Source organism: Lutra lutra, chromosome 6, assembly GCF_902655055.1.
Source record: "Lutra lutra chromosome 6, mLutLut1.2, whole genome shotgun sequence".
NCBI classification, from domain to species: Eukaryota; Metazoa; Chordata; class Mammalia; order Carnivora; family Mustelidae; genus Lutra; species Lutra lutra.
Genome location: NC_062283.1, coordinates 58848229 through 58865378, shown reverse-complemented (window position 1 = coordinate 58865378; position 17150 = coordinate 58848229). Strand labels below are relative to the sequence as shown.

General features: G+C 42.8%; 1 protein-coding gene across 2 annotated transcripts in view; it reads right to left on the bottom strand.

Annotated features, from left to right (window-relative positions):
- Positions 1-10614, bottom strand: part of ADGRF1 (adhesion G protein-coupled receptor F1) — a 109302-nt gene extending 98688 nt beyond the window's left edge. Inside the window, exons 1-2 of one of the 2 annotated variants that reach the window (XM_047735080.1) lie at positions 10576-10614; positions 5461-5498 (exon numbers count right to left, since the gene is read on the bottom strand). The gene's annotated coding sequence lies outside the window, so the exon portion shown is untranslated. Of the gene's footprint in view, positions 1-1522; positions 1631-5460; positions 5499-10575 lie in introns of those variants that run through there. The other variant, XM_047735078.1, reaches the window with a different exon arrangement.
- Positions 10615-17150: the final 6536 nt, after the last annotated feature.

The window sequence follows — 17150 nt, the reverse complement described above, 5'->3', positions numbered from 1 at the left end:
TGAAATGAGAAAGTTCTAGGAATTAGCAATAAACCGACAATTCATCAGACGTCTAAAAATATTTTTGAAGATTTGAAGCAAAGATTAAGAAATTGGTGCTATTTAACTTAGAAAATAAGTCTGATGAATGATTAGATCTTGCTTCTCAAACAGTTGTTACTTTTTGGAGCATATGCAACTCTAATTAAAGAAAAGGAGGCAGGATGGAGAAAGAAAGAAAATGAGTAGGAAAGATGCTTGAAATGTCCTTCCAAAGGGAGTTCCAGAATCAGCCTGGCTTGCAGTCCCTCCACCGAGCACAGCTTCTTAAAACTATACGGAACAATAGTTCTTACTTCTTAAAACTGAGGAACAAAGTGTGTGGGGCAGGAGGAGAGGGAGACGGGCACTATGATTTCACCAATTTCTTTCTAACCTCAAATTTAGAAACATCATTTCCCCATGGTCCTCCTAGGACTTTATACCCATTTAAGATATATTGTCCATGGGTTCAAAACTGTGCCTAATCTCTTTGATAGCTTGGTTTTTGTTGCAGTATTACAGAAAATAAAATAAAATAAAATCCCTCCCTTCCGCTAAAGAAAGAAAAACAAAAAAAGAAAGAAAAAAAAAACAAATAGGAGAAGCAGAATTTAGGATTTTTAAAATATAGTATTATTTCTGGTCTTTGGAAGTACATGTGTCCCAAAACATCCTAACTCAGCCCAGCACCAGTCTCTAGCAACATTTGAGACAGCCCTCTCATTATAAAATGGGGAAATCTGAAGTATTTGGTAGGAGACCATGTGGAAAACCAGAGGTTAATGCTTACCCAGTATCTTCCTTAAGACACCAAATGCGTATGTCTACATATGAAGAAGCAACAGTGTTTTCCTTCCCCCTAGGAAACATGGGTCTCTTATTCTCTGATTTCATGTTCATATCTCAAGAACCAAAATTTAAGCAGTTGATCATGGAATGACTGTCCCTTGGTCACCTGGAACTGGTCAAGTAAGGTATTAGCTGTTCAAGAAAAAAAGTCCTCCTGTAACCACCAGGAGGCCTGACTTGCCCTGTAAGGCTCTCCCTGAACTTAGTCACCACTCCACCCAGTTCTAGAGGAAGAGTCATCAAACAAATGGTTCAAAACATTTTCATTCAAAAATAATAATAAAACTGACAATGCCTTCCTTTCATGCCACTGCAGGAAAACTTCCACGACCAAGGAAAGAGCCTGCTTGTTACCTGTGTGAGTTGGCAAATGGGGCCCACTGCCATGGGAGAGGTTTGTCTCTGTGCCCCCGTGGCTGAAAAAGGACAAATATATTCTTAGAGTAACTGTTTGGTTTAATTGCCCAGCAGTCAACCTAGCCAAAACTTGTTTGCATTTAGCAATTTTTGTTGATTATAGTTCTCTGGGTAAACATCAGGGGACAGAGGACAATAGGGAAGGAAACCACCTGTGGGGCCAAAGAAGGCAAAACAGCATGAAGAGAATCCATGCACCTGTCCATTCTCACAAATCCACCCGTTTCAGACTGACCTGTCCATTTCAGGTAGATCCTGGGTCTGAGCTCCTGTGAGGACATACAAAGTATGGAACTTTGGAGCTTTAAGGAGCCTTGAGATCTTCTAGCCTACCTCTCTCATTCTGGAGATGAAGAAACAGACCCTGAGTCTACAAAGTGGTTTGCTGAGTGTCTTAGAACCTGAGCACCATGGGGGCCCTGGGGAGCACAGCCAATTAAGCATCCGACTCTTGGTTTCAGCTCAAGTCATGATCTCAGGGTCACGATCGCAGGTTGTGATCAACTGATCTCAGGATCAGCCCCACATCAGACTCTGTGCTCAGCCCGGAGTCTGCTCAAGACTCTCTCGCTCTCTGCCCCTCCTTCCCCCTCTCAAGTGAAAAAAAAAAAAAAAATCTTTAAAAAAAAGAAAGAAAGAAACTGAGCACTCAGGTCTCCTAACCGTTAATCCAGTACAGTTTCCACGTATCTTCCAAGGAATTTTCCTGGCCTAGTGGCCCAAACTGCAGAGCACAGGCTTTAGCTGGATCTGCTTATGGAAAGGAAGGGAGCGTTGGAAAACCAACTTTTAGAGGGACCCCCTAAGGAAGGAAGGCTCAGAGTCATTCTGTACCCATGGAAATCTCCAGTACCTCTGGAGGCCGTATTTTTCTCCTCTGAGAGGCCCAGCAGAATGTTGAAATATCTGTTAGGGGAAACTACATGGCTATGCATTTGATGGCTGTTCAAATTTCCAGTCCTCCCAGGACAACCCACCTGCCAGCCCTGAGATGCTGGTTTCCAACACTTTCCACAGGCCGTGGCAGCCTTTGAGAGAGCCAGTGCCTTAATGGTCACAGCCATCCTAGCTGGCCCTAGAGAAGAAGCCAAGACACCATTTAACTTTGTCCTCCAGACCTAGCTCCTGTGCTCTGGGTGGGGATGTGGTGGGGGGACAGGAGACGATTAGCACACAAGGAGGGAGATGGAGGAGCTCCCTGCTGCCCCTTTTTGTTGATGTTGCTATTGCCTTTGAGCCAGGAACAGCTCAGAGTTTCAACTCCGCTCCATGGCAGGCCTCCTCTCCAGATCACCGGCCCCAGCTTGTCTCCAGCTGCAGTTCTGGGTCTCGGCAGGTCTGCTGAAGGTCTCTGTTGGAGGTCCTCTACCCCTCACTCCCACCAAACCTGACCCTGAACTCTCTCTCACCCATGAAAGATGGACATCTCTGTTTCTGCTAAACACATTACCAGCCTCCCAGTTACACCCCTGAGTTTCTTTTGATCCAATCTCCCTTTCCCATTCCCAGCTTGCATATCAGTTGTCCCCCAAGTCTTAGCAAGGCTCCCTGTGTCTGTAGAAAGGCTTTCTTGTATTGCCCCAACTTAGGCCTGCAGCACTAGAAGGACAAGTCACCACCTCTTCATGCTCTGTGCTGCGTGCTCATTGCACATGAAAAAATAAATCTCTGTTTGTTGAAGCCACCCAATCCACGGTGTTTTGTTACAGCAACCCTAGTGAATTCATACCCTGCCTGTCCCTCCTGACACAGCTCTAGGGTGTACAGTGGCAATGTGGGCCTCCTGGCCTTGGCCCTGGCTGAGTTTTTTGCTCCCAACCCCCTTTGTCTGATTTGGTCAACTCCTAGTCCTCCCAGATTTAGCTTAAGTCTTCCTTCTTCTGTGACTGTTTCATGAGGCTTCTCATCCCAAGCCCAAACCGATGTCCTCCACCTTGGTCCTGACCAAGCAGGACTCACACGTGCCTCTCCCAGCCCACAGCACATGGAGCCACAACCACCTGCTAGCTCTCCATTTGCTTTTAGACTGTTGTTCTCAATCTTTGCTGCATACTACAGTCACTTCGAATGATTCTTAAAAATACTGGTCAGTCAGAGGTCCCTGGGTGGCTTAGTTGTTAAGCGTCTGCCTTCAGCTCAGGTCATGAACCCAGGGTCCTGGGATCAAGCCCCACATAGGACTCCCTGCTCAGCAGGGAGTCTCCTTCTCCCTCTCCCCCTCCCCTTCCTTGTGTGCTCCTCTCTTTCTTTCTCTGTCAAATAAACTCCTTAAAAAAAAAATACTGGTCAGTCAGAAAGATAAAACCCTATGATTTCACCTACATGTGGAATTTAAGAAACAAAATAAATAAGCAAAGGGAAATGAGAGAGAGAGAGAGAGAAATCAAGAAACAGACTTTTAACTACAGAAAATAAACTGATGGGAAAATAAACAGAGGGAAGGTGGATGGGGGGATGGAAGAAACGAGGGAAACAGATGATGGGGATGAAGGAGAGCACTTGCGATGAGCACTGGGTGTTGTATGGAAGTGTTGAATCACTATATTGTCCACTGAAACAAATATCACACTTTCTGTTAACTATATTCGAATTAAAAATAAAAACTTACTAAAAGAATACAGACACTCAAACTCTACCCCAGAATCTCTGGGGCCTGGGGCCTGGGGTACGGCTCTGATATCAGTGTTTTTCAAAAGGCCCCAGGTGGTTCTAATGTGTTGCTGGGGTGCTACCCGCTGTGGTGGGCTGTGCTCCTGGCAGGTAGGGTGTCCGCCTTCTTTGATTTGCAGTCACCCTGAACAGCAGCTTGTCTCGAGTGAGCACTTCTAAATGTTCCTTGAACTGGATGAAGGACCCCAGACCCTCTTTCTGTCCTCTCCTTTACTCCTCATTTCTCTGCATTTAACATCTTCACCCTTCCTCAAAAGTAACCCCTGCAAACCAAAAACACAATCCCGTACATGAAACAAGCCCTCTATAAAAGGTCAGTTTGAGATTTAGAGAATCAGACCCTCTGAAATCAGCACAGGCGGTGGGGTGAGGGGCACACATATGTATGATGATAGTATTTTAAAATAAGGTAAAGCAAAAGTGCAGAAACAGCTCGCGTTCAATATCCATTTCCCCACCTTCTAATATTTAAAGCAACCTCTTCTCTCCTTCTGAACACAGAACGTGGGAAACTGCCTCATCACCCCACCACTTGCACTCCCACTCCCTGTCCTTTCCCTGGAGGGATTTTGGGAAGGAAATGCAATGCTATACTTATGCTTTTCTAATGCCCTTAACCAATCATCCCTCAGTGACAATGGACTATGGGAAGATTTTGGAGCCCCTGTTTCCCAGCTAACACCCCCCAGTTAGCTCTCAAATACTCCCTGTCCTCATGAGTCTTTCTCCCCTCCTTCTCCCTCTAAAACTCTAAGAGGAAAATGACTGATAAAGAGCTATTTGATTTCACTTCTTCTGGAGATGAATCTTATACGTATTCCTTATACAAAGTTTAGAAAATATGAAAAAAAACAATAAAAAATAAAAATGATTGGCAATCCTACTAAGAAGAGCTAAAAACTGTTCAGACTTTGGTATGTTTTGTCATATATTATATATCTATGTAAAGGGAATGTTTCCATAAATAGATACACAATGTATTGTGAGTAGGTGAGAGAAAGAGGAGGGAGGTGGAGAGAGGGAGGACGGGGAAAGAAGGAAGAAGGCTGGGAGGGAGAGAGAAAGGAGGGAGTAAGGGAGGGAGGAGGGAAGGAAAGTGGGAGAAGGAGGAAGGGAGAGAATATGTATTGACTGTCTTATGGTGAGGAGATCAGTTTTCACACTGTATTAACTTGTTTCTTTGTATATTCAGAATACTGAGACTCAGTCCTACAATGCATGAGGCTGAGGATGTTCCTGAAGATTCCAAAGAGGAGAAGGAAGAGAGTCCTTCTTCATCTTGCTCGCCCACAGGTCTCATCATCTTTATCCGACTCAGTGGGGATAAAAGTGTCTCCACTCTTCAGCCTCCCTCTCAACACTCTGCCCAACTTCACATCCCTTGGCACCAACCCCTCCACACCCAGATCTTGATCCTAGAGTCTCCATGTTTCCTTCCTGAGGGAGAGCAGTTTAGCAATATAGCTTAACTTTCATTCATTCAGAGGGGCTAGGCAGGCTTACCTCAGAATCTGAGACTGTGGTCCTTGTCAGGACAGAGTCTGTGGGAGGAGGAAACAGGTTCTGTTCAGTCAGAGCAGGAATCAACTTCCCCCAACAGCACCTCACCCTACAAACCCACAACCATAGAAACACCCCTTATCGGCTTTCTGTAACCATCAAAAGGGGTTGAATGATCCTAGCGCTAACTGAAGAACCTTTCAAAAGAGACAGCAAAAGGAAGTTTTGCAAATCACAAAGCTTTCCATGAGGGATTTGTTCTTGGAAAATAATGTAGTATGGTCATGACAGGCTTTGTCTCTGGAGCCCAGATAGGCGTGGGATTGAGTTCTAGCTGAGTGACCAGGGACAAGTTACTCTACCTTTTGAAAGCTCAGCTTATCATCTGAAAAATAAGAATAATAGTAGCCTCCTCAGAACATTATGACAAGAAGTAGATTAGATAATGTGTGAAAAATATTCAGCACAACGTCCAATGCATGAGCAGCCCTCAAGAAATGCTAGCTGTTATGAGGTCTGGCTGATTCACGCACTGGGCATGTTGTTATTGTAATTTCCTAAAAAGTTTTTTTAAGCGTCATTATTAGTGGCCCTGGAAATTTTTAGGCATTTAATAAATGGTAGCAACAAAGATATAGTTTGGGGATTACTTTGGCTCATGGAGCACATTTGAACCTTGTTTGGTTAAATCTATGTGAAGAAATACATTTTATAGAGAAACCCATGACATACACTTGTGCATGTATTTGTATGTTTATAACTGGGGGGGGGGGGGAGTCCATGAAGTAATACTCAACCTTCTGAGCTGACACTTTGATATTTTCTGCTGCATTTTTAAAATGGTGGATGTAATCAACTTAATTAAATTTTGCAACCCACTAAAAGTTGAGACCTACAGTTTGAAATCCATGCACCATGGGACCATGAAATGGAATATCCTGAGGAATAGATGTCTCTTATCTCCAACACAATCATTCTTTACAATTTTGAGACCTATAACATCTTCCCTTATTATTTGTTCTATGTTTCTATTTTTTGCATCCTTAATATACTTTCAGAAGTCAAAATAAAGTTGTATGCTTTCTTAGAATCATGCACAACTTTCTATCATGGTGGTAGAAACAAAGGACCTCTCAAAAATTGTTTTTTTAGGGCGCCTGGGTGGCTCAGTGGGTTAAAGCCTCTGCCTTCGGCTCAGGTCATGGTCCCAGGGTCCTGGGATCGAGGCCCGAATCGGGCTCTCTGCTCAGCGGGGAGCCTGCTTCCTCCTCTCTCTCTCTGACTGCCTCTCTGCCTACTTGTGATCTCTCTCTCTGTCAAATAAATAAATAAAAATCTTTAAAAAAAATTGTTTTTTTTAGGTGTAATTGAATTTCTATTTGCAGAAAATTTAAGAAACTGACTCTTCTTAACACAAATCATAGAAGATAATCAGATGCCAAAATTGTCTGTCTAAAAAGATCTACACCAGGATGTAAAAGAAGAGACATTGAGGAAAATATGTAAGAAAAAAACAGCCAGTCCTCCTAGTTCCTATCCCTCCACTGCCCCACACCATACTGTTAATGACAATTGCTAAAGGACTAGATACTAAAGACTTATCATCAAGTAGGTTAAGATGTTCTGTCCTCTTCTCCTTCTAACTGTACTCTTTCAAATTTTCTATCTGTCACTGACGGAAGCATGATCGGTATCCACTGGTTTTGCCTAGGTGACTTGATCAGAACTGTCAGACCGAGAAGATCCTAGGCAGAGACTCCAAGACTGATGTACCCTCCAGCTCTGGACTCTGCCTGCATTCCAGAACGACGCTTGTGTTTTCAGCACCTTCAACTTCCCACAGTCCCGAGCCAGATGAGACCAGCTTGCAGAATTCCAAATTCCAAGACCTCATTTTCTTTCTATTTCACACACATGTTCCAACCTTAGTCCTATAAGCTATCGACCTTCACCCCCACTGGAATTTCTAAACAAGCTATACATGCTCAGCCAGGTTAGAGAAACTACTTGAGTTTCAAGTACAGTTTCGAGTTTTGACATTTCTACTTGAGTCTTTATGCTTCAAACCTTATGTCTTAGGTAAATACGCCAAAAAAAGTCTCAAAATATTAGTAGTATGGTGTTGACTCCCTCCCTCCCTTTCTTTCCTTTTCTTTCCTTCTTTCTTTTCTTTCTTTCTTCCTCTTTCTCTCCTTTCTTTTCTTTCTTTCTTCCTTGTAATTTTTTCTTTCTTCTTTCTTTCTTCCCTTTTCTTCAACAGATTATGAGGTGAAGGATATAAAAGAGTTACTTAAGAAAAAATTATACTCTTCTCCCTCTTAAAATGTTCAGGAGCTTGTGTAGGAGAATTCGTCATAGTTGGAGTATTCATAGCTCAGTATCAAAGGCAGGGTCAGGAGAACAGGACAATTTTACATAGAGTAATTATTAAAGAGAAGATGATCTGAACCCAAGTCATCTTCCCTTTGTTATTTTGTGGCAGTGTGGCTCTAGAAAGATCTCTTGCCCTGCCTAAGTCTCAGTTTTTGTTATCAGGAAAATGAGACGAATAATAGATATAACACTCACTGGACGCAGGCAAGTACACAATAAGTAGTAGTGTTGTTGTTGTTGTTGCTATAAAAGTTCTCCTCCACCAGAGCCCTTACAGAAAAAAAAAAATTGAAGGTGATAGAAATGCTTTTTATCTTGATTGTGGTGATGGTTTCATAGATGTGTGTTTATGTTGAAATCCATAAAACTGGATACATCGAATATACACAGTTGGTAAAATGTCAATTATATTTCAATAAAGCTGCTAAAAAAAGTTGGACTAGCATCCATAGAAATATGAAGGAGGCACCAATAGTATCTGTCTCCATTAGAAATTAAATAACACTATTAATAAATGTTTAAAAAGAATTTCTAATTAAATAGTAGAAATGGCAAAAAACAAAAACAAAACCCAAAAAGCCAAACAAGGAAGCAAAAAAATCTCATAAAAGCCAGAGCCTATAATCTTGGATAGAAAGAAGACTCCAGCAGCATAACAGAGGCAAAACTTCATTTCTAGTCCCACTAAGAATTTCCCACCAGTGAAGAACTAGTCCTGTGTCCAGAAGCTATGGGAAAGACCTCCAAGACGATGTGACCAACTGAATATTCCCTAAAGGATCTTCTAAACCTTCAGATGTGACTAGCCTCTGCTCCAAAAAGACTCCCCAGAGCCAAGGGGTCCTTGGAGTTCACCGGCTCTTCCAGACAATCCCTGAAAAGCACACTGTCCACACTGGAGTGAGGTTGAGTGAAAGAGCTTTCCTGAAGATTCCCCACATTGGTTTGGGAGAGATTCCCACAACACAGTTATCAGAAGCGGATAATCTAAGGCAGGATGAGGAGGACAGGCTACAGCTTGTGTTTCATAACATTACCCAGATTTCCCCAGACTCCACAACTTTGACCTTACGTCCTAGAAACACAAGCTGAGAGAACAGGGGGTCACATGTGTCCCCAGCTCCCAGAGTTTCCTGCCAGGCTTCCTACGGGCTGGGAACTCTTTGCAGGCCTGTAAAGAGGTCTAAAGGCTGTCTCCAAGTTCACCAGGTCCCTTGAGAAGACTTCTTGGCTGGGATGCTCAAGATAGACCATCTGTAATGGGGAGGGAAGAGACCTTGAGGCCAGATGTCCCTGAGGCCAGATCCCTACTGTTTTAAATGCACTGTAGCTCAGCCTTTAAAGAGAGGAATGAAGTAAATGTTGACCTCTGGATACTCTCTCAACCCACAGGATTCGTCTAGGAAAATTTTTCACAATATAGATGTTAGAAACTGATTGTTTAAACCTTGATCTGAAGAAATGACCTGCAGACGCATGTCATAACATTCCTCTGCATTTCTTAACCTCAACCTTTGAGCCCTGAGCCCTGAAGACCCCGGAGGCTGAGAACAGCAAAACAAGATGTTCTGCCCCATGCTGAATTCCCATCTACAGGAATTTCCTGTCAGATCTGTAGTTTTTCTCCATGTCATGGCTTCACAAGACACACAGTCACATCTCTCAGGCTAGGAAGGACTCTAGGGATGATTTGCTGCCTCTTAGGACCTATACTCAAACTGTGAGACACCCTCATGGCTTTATGATTTTGACTTCCCTTAAACATCTTCCAGACCCTTTGCAGAATGAAGATTTCATATATAACAGGGTTGGATATTCTGATGCAGAATCAGAAAGAAGGAGTTGCTTCCCACTTTTTCCCCAGCCCCACTCCCATGTGCAGAAGCTCTGACTGGCACTTAAGAGGTGACTCTAATAATGCACACACCATTGTCATGGGTTTCCGGTCAATGTCCCTGGGTTGGACCAAGCCACTGTGTGATGGACAAAATCTGGTTGCATCTCAGAACTTGGAGCTTCATGAAATCTCAGGGATGAAGGAGAAGATGAGTTAAAGGTGACTGTGGTTTGGAGCTTGGATGACTGAGGCATGGTCTCTGATAGAAGAAGCAAGTCAAGAAGCCCAAGAATGTTGAGGGAATGGAGATGACAAGAGAGCAGATTTGTGGGTTTCTCTGGCATGGAGTCATTTTAGAGGGCATTTTGACCTTCATTCTGAATCCAGAAAGGATGAACCTCATTAGGCAAATAAAACTATTTCTGAAAGCTTGAGGTGGGAGGGATTGCTCTGCCATGGAAGCGAATATTGTCACAGGAAGTAGCTAGAATCAGGAGATATTGCAAGATAACACTCAAACTTACTTGACATTTATACATATAATAAAATAAAAACCTTTCATTTCCACTACAACATCCAAGGAAAAGGGAGATTGTAGGGGAGATTATGGGGAAGCTAATGATACTCCCATCCCAAAGTCAACCCTGAATACTCAGCCAATCTCAGTATTCTAGAATAGTTCTCATCTCCCAAAAGCCTATTTTATTTTTTTAGCAGGACAGCTCCAGTTCCAACAAATATTCTTCATACATGATTATTTCCAGAACCCTCAACACTCACTCTCCTCTGAATACATTTTAGTTTGTCAATGTGCCTCTGAAACATATAGCATCTAGAATTTTAGAAAAGTCTCTAAATGCAATATGATCTAGGAAAATTAAGAGACCTATTACCTAACTTGTGCTCACCAGTTTCCCCTTCATATCTGTTACTAAACTGGAATACAAAAAATATATATATATATTCAACTTGAGGCTCTCATTTGAGTTCACGATATAATGACTTTCTAGTTCTAGATCAAAGATTGCATCCAAGGAGAGTTGAGAATCCATAAAATGATGTTGACAATGGATGGAAGAAGTCACTACTCAAACCTCAGCAGTGTGGTGACATCACAATCACTAAATGTCATTCCTAGACATTTTATGGTTGCATAGGCACATGAATCACCCTAGAGCTTGACATAAATAGAGTAATAAAAAGAAGTCATTTAAAATATCATTTCCCTCTTAAAATAATGTTTCCCATTGAGCTCAAGTTAAATAATTTATTCAAGGTCACACAGGGAGCCAGTGACCAAGATAAGATTCAAATCTTATCCTATTCAAGCAGGTGTCTCTTCAGCCTACTTGTTTCATGGCTACATCACACTTCATAGTAGATTAGGGTCTTAGGGGTAAAGCCCCTGAAGAATACTGCAAATATGTAGAAGTTTCAAAAGAAAGTACAAGTTTATTCAAAGTATGGCAAACTCTCAGCCACCTTAGAAAGAACACAAAAGTACCCTCTGCACCAGGTGACCCAGTCCACGACTCCCAGCTGATCGTCTCGGGGGGCACCTGGACCAAGGGCAGCAGACCTATATTGTCTCCAGTGAATATGCCATGACTGGCACAAAACTACGACCAAGTAGAGCTCTTCTCTTACACACGTGAGCTTGAAAACATCGAAAGAATGTGTAGTTATGCACAGGAGCTTAAGCTAAAATGTCTTGAGTTTGAGAGGGAGGATAGAGAAGGCATGAGTGAGTTTGAAACTGAGGGAGCAGAAGTGTGAGTAAGGAGGGAAAAGAATGGTGATGTGTAGGTATTATGGGAAAGAAGAGATGTAGCCCATGAAATTGAGCCAGGGAGAGTTACTCAGGTCAAGTTCAGGCCACTTGTAGCTATAAACTAAAGCTGCCTTTTCTGAGATAACCTGAGGAAGTCTTTATTCTCCACAACCACACAGCTGAGGGGGGAAAGAAAGGAGGGTAAGGGAAGTGTCGGGGGGTTAACTGGGTGAGGGGCATTAAGGAGGCCACTTGATGTCATGAGCACTGGGTGTTGTATGCAACTGATGAATCACTAAAATCTACCCCTGAAACTAATAATACACTATATGTTAACTAACTTGAATTTAAATTTAAAAAAAAGGGCGCCTGGGTGGCTCAGTGGGTTAAGCCGCTGCCTTCGGCTCAGGTCATGATCTCGGGGTCCTGGGATCGAGTCCCGCATCGGGCTCTCTGCTCAGCAGGGAGCCTGCTTCCCTCTCTCTCTCTCTCTCTCTCTCTGCCTGCCTCTCCGTCTACTTGTGATCTCTCTCTGTCAAATAAATAAATAAAATCTTAAAAAAAAAATAAATAAATTAAAAAAAAAAAAAAAGAGTTGGGGGAGTGGGGTGGAAGAGATTATTTACCTAGGACAATGGTTCTCATAGTGTGTTCTAGGAATTCCTAGGAAGTCTTAAGACTTTTTCAGAATGTCTTTGAGGTCAAAACTACTTTAAGGAGAGGAGAGGAAGAAGAGGAAAAGGAAGAAGAAGAGGAACCAGAGAGATGGGAAGAAAGAGAAGAATCCTTTTCTCTTTCCACTCACATTTCACACATATGTACAGAGTATGAAAAGCTTACTGATACAGTTTGAAAGTTCACATTACATCTCTTCTTTAAGAATCAAACACCTGTTGGAGCGCCTGGGTGGTTCAGTGGTTTAAACCTCTGCCTTTGGCTCAAGTCATGGTCTCAGGGTCCCAGGATCGAGCCCCGCATAGGGCTCTCTGCTCAGCTGGGTGTATGCTTCCCCCTCTCTCTCTGCCTGCCTCTCTGCCTACTTGTGCTCTCTCTCTCTCTCTCTCTGTCAAATAAATAAATAAATAAATAAATCTTTAAAAAAAAAAGAATCAAACACCTGTCAAATTTTAGTATATTATTAAAGAAGAATAGCCACAATTTCCTGAAAGGCTATTAAGATACTCCCCTTTTCCAACTAATACAAGTGTGACAAGTGAGATTCTCAACCAAAATGATGCATCACAACAGAAAGAATGAAGAAATTCAGCCATTTACTAAAACACCAAACATCTGCAGAAATGTAAAACAATAGCATTCTTCTTCATAATTTTTTTAAAATCTAGGTATCTTTCATTAGAAAAGATGTTATGTTATCAAGAAATAAATTTTTAATACATACATGAATTAATACATATGTATGTTTAAGTGTTTCCAGCTTTAATATCCAATAAGCGCTATATGAATCAGACAGCCCACGTAAACAAAAGCTCTTGGAGATTCTCAGTAATTTCTTTAGAGTGTATAGGGGTCCCGAAACTTAAAAGTTTAAAAATTACTGTTCTAAGTGATTTTAACACCCCTTCATTGTTTTGCTTTTCGTCCAACCTGCAGGACACGCTGGCCTCCAACACCTCCCGCCCCCCATCACACAGCTCCCACCCCATCCAATGCTTTCCCAGCACCACAAGCCACTGTGCTCTCAAGTCCCCTTGAGAAGATGGGAAGCAAAAGTGAGTATGCCTGGGACTCTGCAAGGCCTCTCTGCACTACCTAACCTGCAGGCACTGTTTTTAATTCACCCTTTAATTATAAGCTTAAGTGATAACTCTCCAGCTGTTTTCATTTAGCAGAAGCCTGTTAACAAATTCAAATGAACTCCCTTCCTAAGTATTATTCATGGAGTTGGCTTCATATTGAAATATCCTCCCTCCTGTGAAATTATTTATTTTGCTTCAAAGTTATGCTGATGTCACTTTACACCCTCTGTGGGGACACAAAATGCTAGATGGCCTTGATTGGGCCTTGCTGTGGCCAGGGACAGTCTTAAGAACTCTACACACGTGACTTAATTGACTTCTATGGGTAAGCCTCTTGGGGTGTCCGAAAGTGTTCAGTAAGCAGGACCTGCTCAGGAAACAAGGATTGTTGTTAAAGCCTCTCAACTGCCTTGTGAGTTACCTATTGTTATCATACTCCACTTTCAGATGACAAAACAGCCCTGAAGCAATTCCTCCAAGGTCACCCAAGGGCATTACCAGACTTCAGAGCCCATGCACTTAAAAACTTTACGTATGACTTTCATTTGCTAGGAATTTATAAAAGTTTCAGGTAAGACAGACTATTTTCAGAATTTTTATTTCAGATTTTTCATGGTCTCTAAAATTGGAGAAATAATCTTCTCCCATGTAAATTACTTTGTATGGTTTTCAGAAATGATTATAAATATCATCACTTAATTCTATCCTTATCACTATTGTAAAAAAAAGGAGTAATGAGTTGACAATAACCTAATGCTGGGAGTGATAATGGGTAATTTGCCCATATCTTTTTTTTCTTTTTTATTTTTTTTATTAACATATAATGTATTATTTGTTTCAGGGGTACAGGTCTGTGATTCATCAGTCTTACACAATTCACAGCACTCACCATAGCACATACCCTCCCCAATATCCATCACCCAGGCACCCATCCCTCCCCCTCAACCCTCAGTTTATTTCCTGAGATTAAGAGTCTCTTATGGTTTATCTCATTTCATTTTTCTCTCCCTTCCCCTGTGATCCTCCATCCTGTTTCTCAAATTCCTCATATCAGTGAGATCATATGATAATTATCTGTCTCTGATTGACTTATTTTGCTTAACATAATACCCTCTAGTTCCATCCACCCAGTTGCCCATACCTCTTTTCTTCAAAAGGTGAGGTGCATACCAGCAGGCCAAACGGGATGTTATACGCAAGTCCTGGGCAGAGACTGAACAATGACATCGAAACAGTGCCAGCTGGAAGGTTTAGGCAAATATGATGGAGACCAGGCCACACCTGACCAGAGTGTTCAGAACGGTCCCCTAGCCACGACGTGCCCCACCCCCCATGCCCTAAAGAACCTCGGGTTCATGGGCAAGTGGACCATGTGCTTTACTCAAGTTTCCCTTTAGCAGAGTAAGCAGAACACAGCAAAATCCTATGCAAAAAGGCAGAAAGCCAAGCTCTGGGCCTAGAAGACAATGACCTTCGCTCTCCAGATGTACTGTTGGGAGTCACAGGTGAAGGCAAGTCCTCAGCAGACACAGCCCTGTTCTCCTCCCCAAGGCTGCACAGTGAGGAGTTGTGGGTTTCGCTGTGTTGGTAACAAATATTTTGAAGCACACTGGACATACTTTTACGCAGAATGTGGACGACACTGTGCCCCAACCCATGGACTAGGATTAAAAAAGGCTTCGTAAGTCCTTGCACTTTAGAAAGCATTCCTTCCCTTCACCGTGATGATCATTCTGTGAACCAGGAAGGAATGTTTCTGGAAGGAGGTCCCAGGACAAAGCTAGGCTGTCTCCTCTGATTGTCATCTTGATTTCCTCAGACTTGCAAAAAAAAAGACAGAGGAAAGGAAAAATAAGAAAGAAGTTTCAAGGGGAAACCCCGGTAAGCCATCTTCCTTCCACCACCATCCCCAATCTCTTGATGGAGAGGCTGAGCATATCAAGCTTCATTTTTATCCCTGTGTTAATGACCCCAGATATTCAGAAAAAGCTGAGTCGTTACAGCCACAAAGCACCCAAATTGCTCAGGGTGTTCCTTCATAGATCCCACGCTGCCATAGACAGCAAAAGCGTTCAGAGATGATCTCTTCTCTCTCTTTGTGTTTAGTATCTGTGAGGCCAAAGGGTATACATCTGTCCCTGACATGCCAAGCGCTCCAGCAGACTGTGAAAAAAACCAATTTGGACAGCCAAAGCCCTGCTTTGGGGACTGGGGAATGAGCCAGGGACAAACTGCTCCGTGAACCCCACCGATATTTAAACACAAGGTGAAGGCACGTCAAAGGGGCATCAGAGATCAATCTTTTTACAAAGAAGTTACTGATTTTTGATTTCATACCACAAAAAGCAGCAGTGTGATTTGCAACAGGCCAAACACTGAAATGTACAACTGTGAGGCCAAAACTCTTCACCCCCACCTCCTTTGCCAGCCCTCCAGATAACTATTATTAACAGTTTGGTATATATTCTATCTATTAGCAATAATACATCCAGAATCTGACCACTGACCCCCTCCACCATGACCACCCAGGTCTGAAAAGCCTCATGCCTGGCCTGGATTCTCCTAGTGCTCTCCTAAGTGGTCTTCCTGTTCTTTTTAGGAGATTTAAAGAGAAAGGAAGGAAGGAAGGAAGGGAGGGAGGGAAGGAGGGAGGGAGAGAGGGGGAGGAAGGAAGGAAGAAAGAAGAAAAAAAGAGATGCCGGTTCCTTCTCTGCCTAAGTACTCTAAACAGTTCCTTTTTTAAAAGATTTTATTTATTTACTTGACAGAGCAAGACACAGCGAGAGAGGGAACACAAACAGGGAGACTGGGAGAGGGAGAAGCAGGCTTCTTGCCGAGCAGAGAGCCCAATGCGAGGCTCGATCCCAGGACTCTGGGATCATGACCTAAGCCAAAGGCAGACACCTAATGAATGAGCCACCCAGGGACCCCTAAATAGTTCCATTTGCCTCAGAGTCAATGTACTTATCCCACCCCACAAGCCCTGCCCCACTGCCTGGTCTGAGCCCCGACCTCCGACCTTTCTTCCAGTGCGTTCTGTGGTCCAGCCTGAGCCCCCGCTCCCCACTCCTATTCTTCAAACACACCAGCCGCACGGCCCCAACCAAGGGCCTTTGCCAAAACTGACCTCCTCTGTTCAGAAGGTCTTTGCCTGGATTTCAAAACGACTTTGCCCCTTATTTTCCTCAGGCTTTTGGTCGATGGTCACCTTCTCAGTGTGGCACGCCCTGCAAACCGATTTTAAAATGAAGGCGCCATGCCTCACTTTACCTCGCCCTTACCTCGTTATTTTGTTCACAGCACTTAGGACCGTCTAACATAGTATGTCACTTTCATAATGTATCATGTGCAGTAGTGATCACTTCTCCTCCAGCAAGAATGTATGCAAAGGTTTTCATCTGTTTGTTCTCTTTTTTGAAGGCTTAGATCACACAGTCCATGCACAGTAAACATCGAACGATGAGGGAAAATTATTTTTGCATCACTGTTGAAAATTACTGCTTGGCACTGCAGGGGAGTGTGTCTAAAATTTATTCACTCCTGATGGGGAAATAACAACAAGAAAAGAAGGGCCTTGTCCCGGAAGTAAAGTATGACAGGGGGAGTGGAAGGAGGAAACTGTAGAAAGCAGGACCAGATGCTCCAACACTATCATAGATTAAGATTCACCTTTTAAAACATCTGTACAGTGCTCCTATGTGTGTTGCCTGCTACCAGTGGTATCACAGGGATCAGTGGAATACTGGAAACAAATAATAATGACAGAACAAAAATGCTAAGTATTTAAAAATGATCAAACCTCATGATTTAGGGAAAGTGACTCTTCATTCACCATTTGCTTCTCTGCAAGTTATGTTTTTGTTTTTTTTTTAAATATTTTTATTTATTTATTTGAGGGCAGAGGGAGAGGGAATCTCAAGCAGACTCCCCACTGAGCTCGTGGCCCATCCCATGA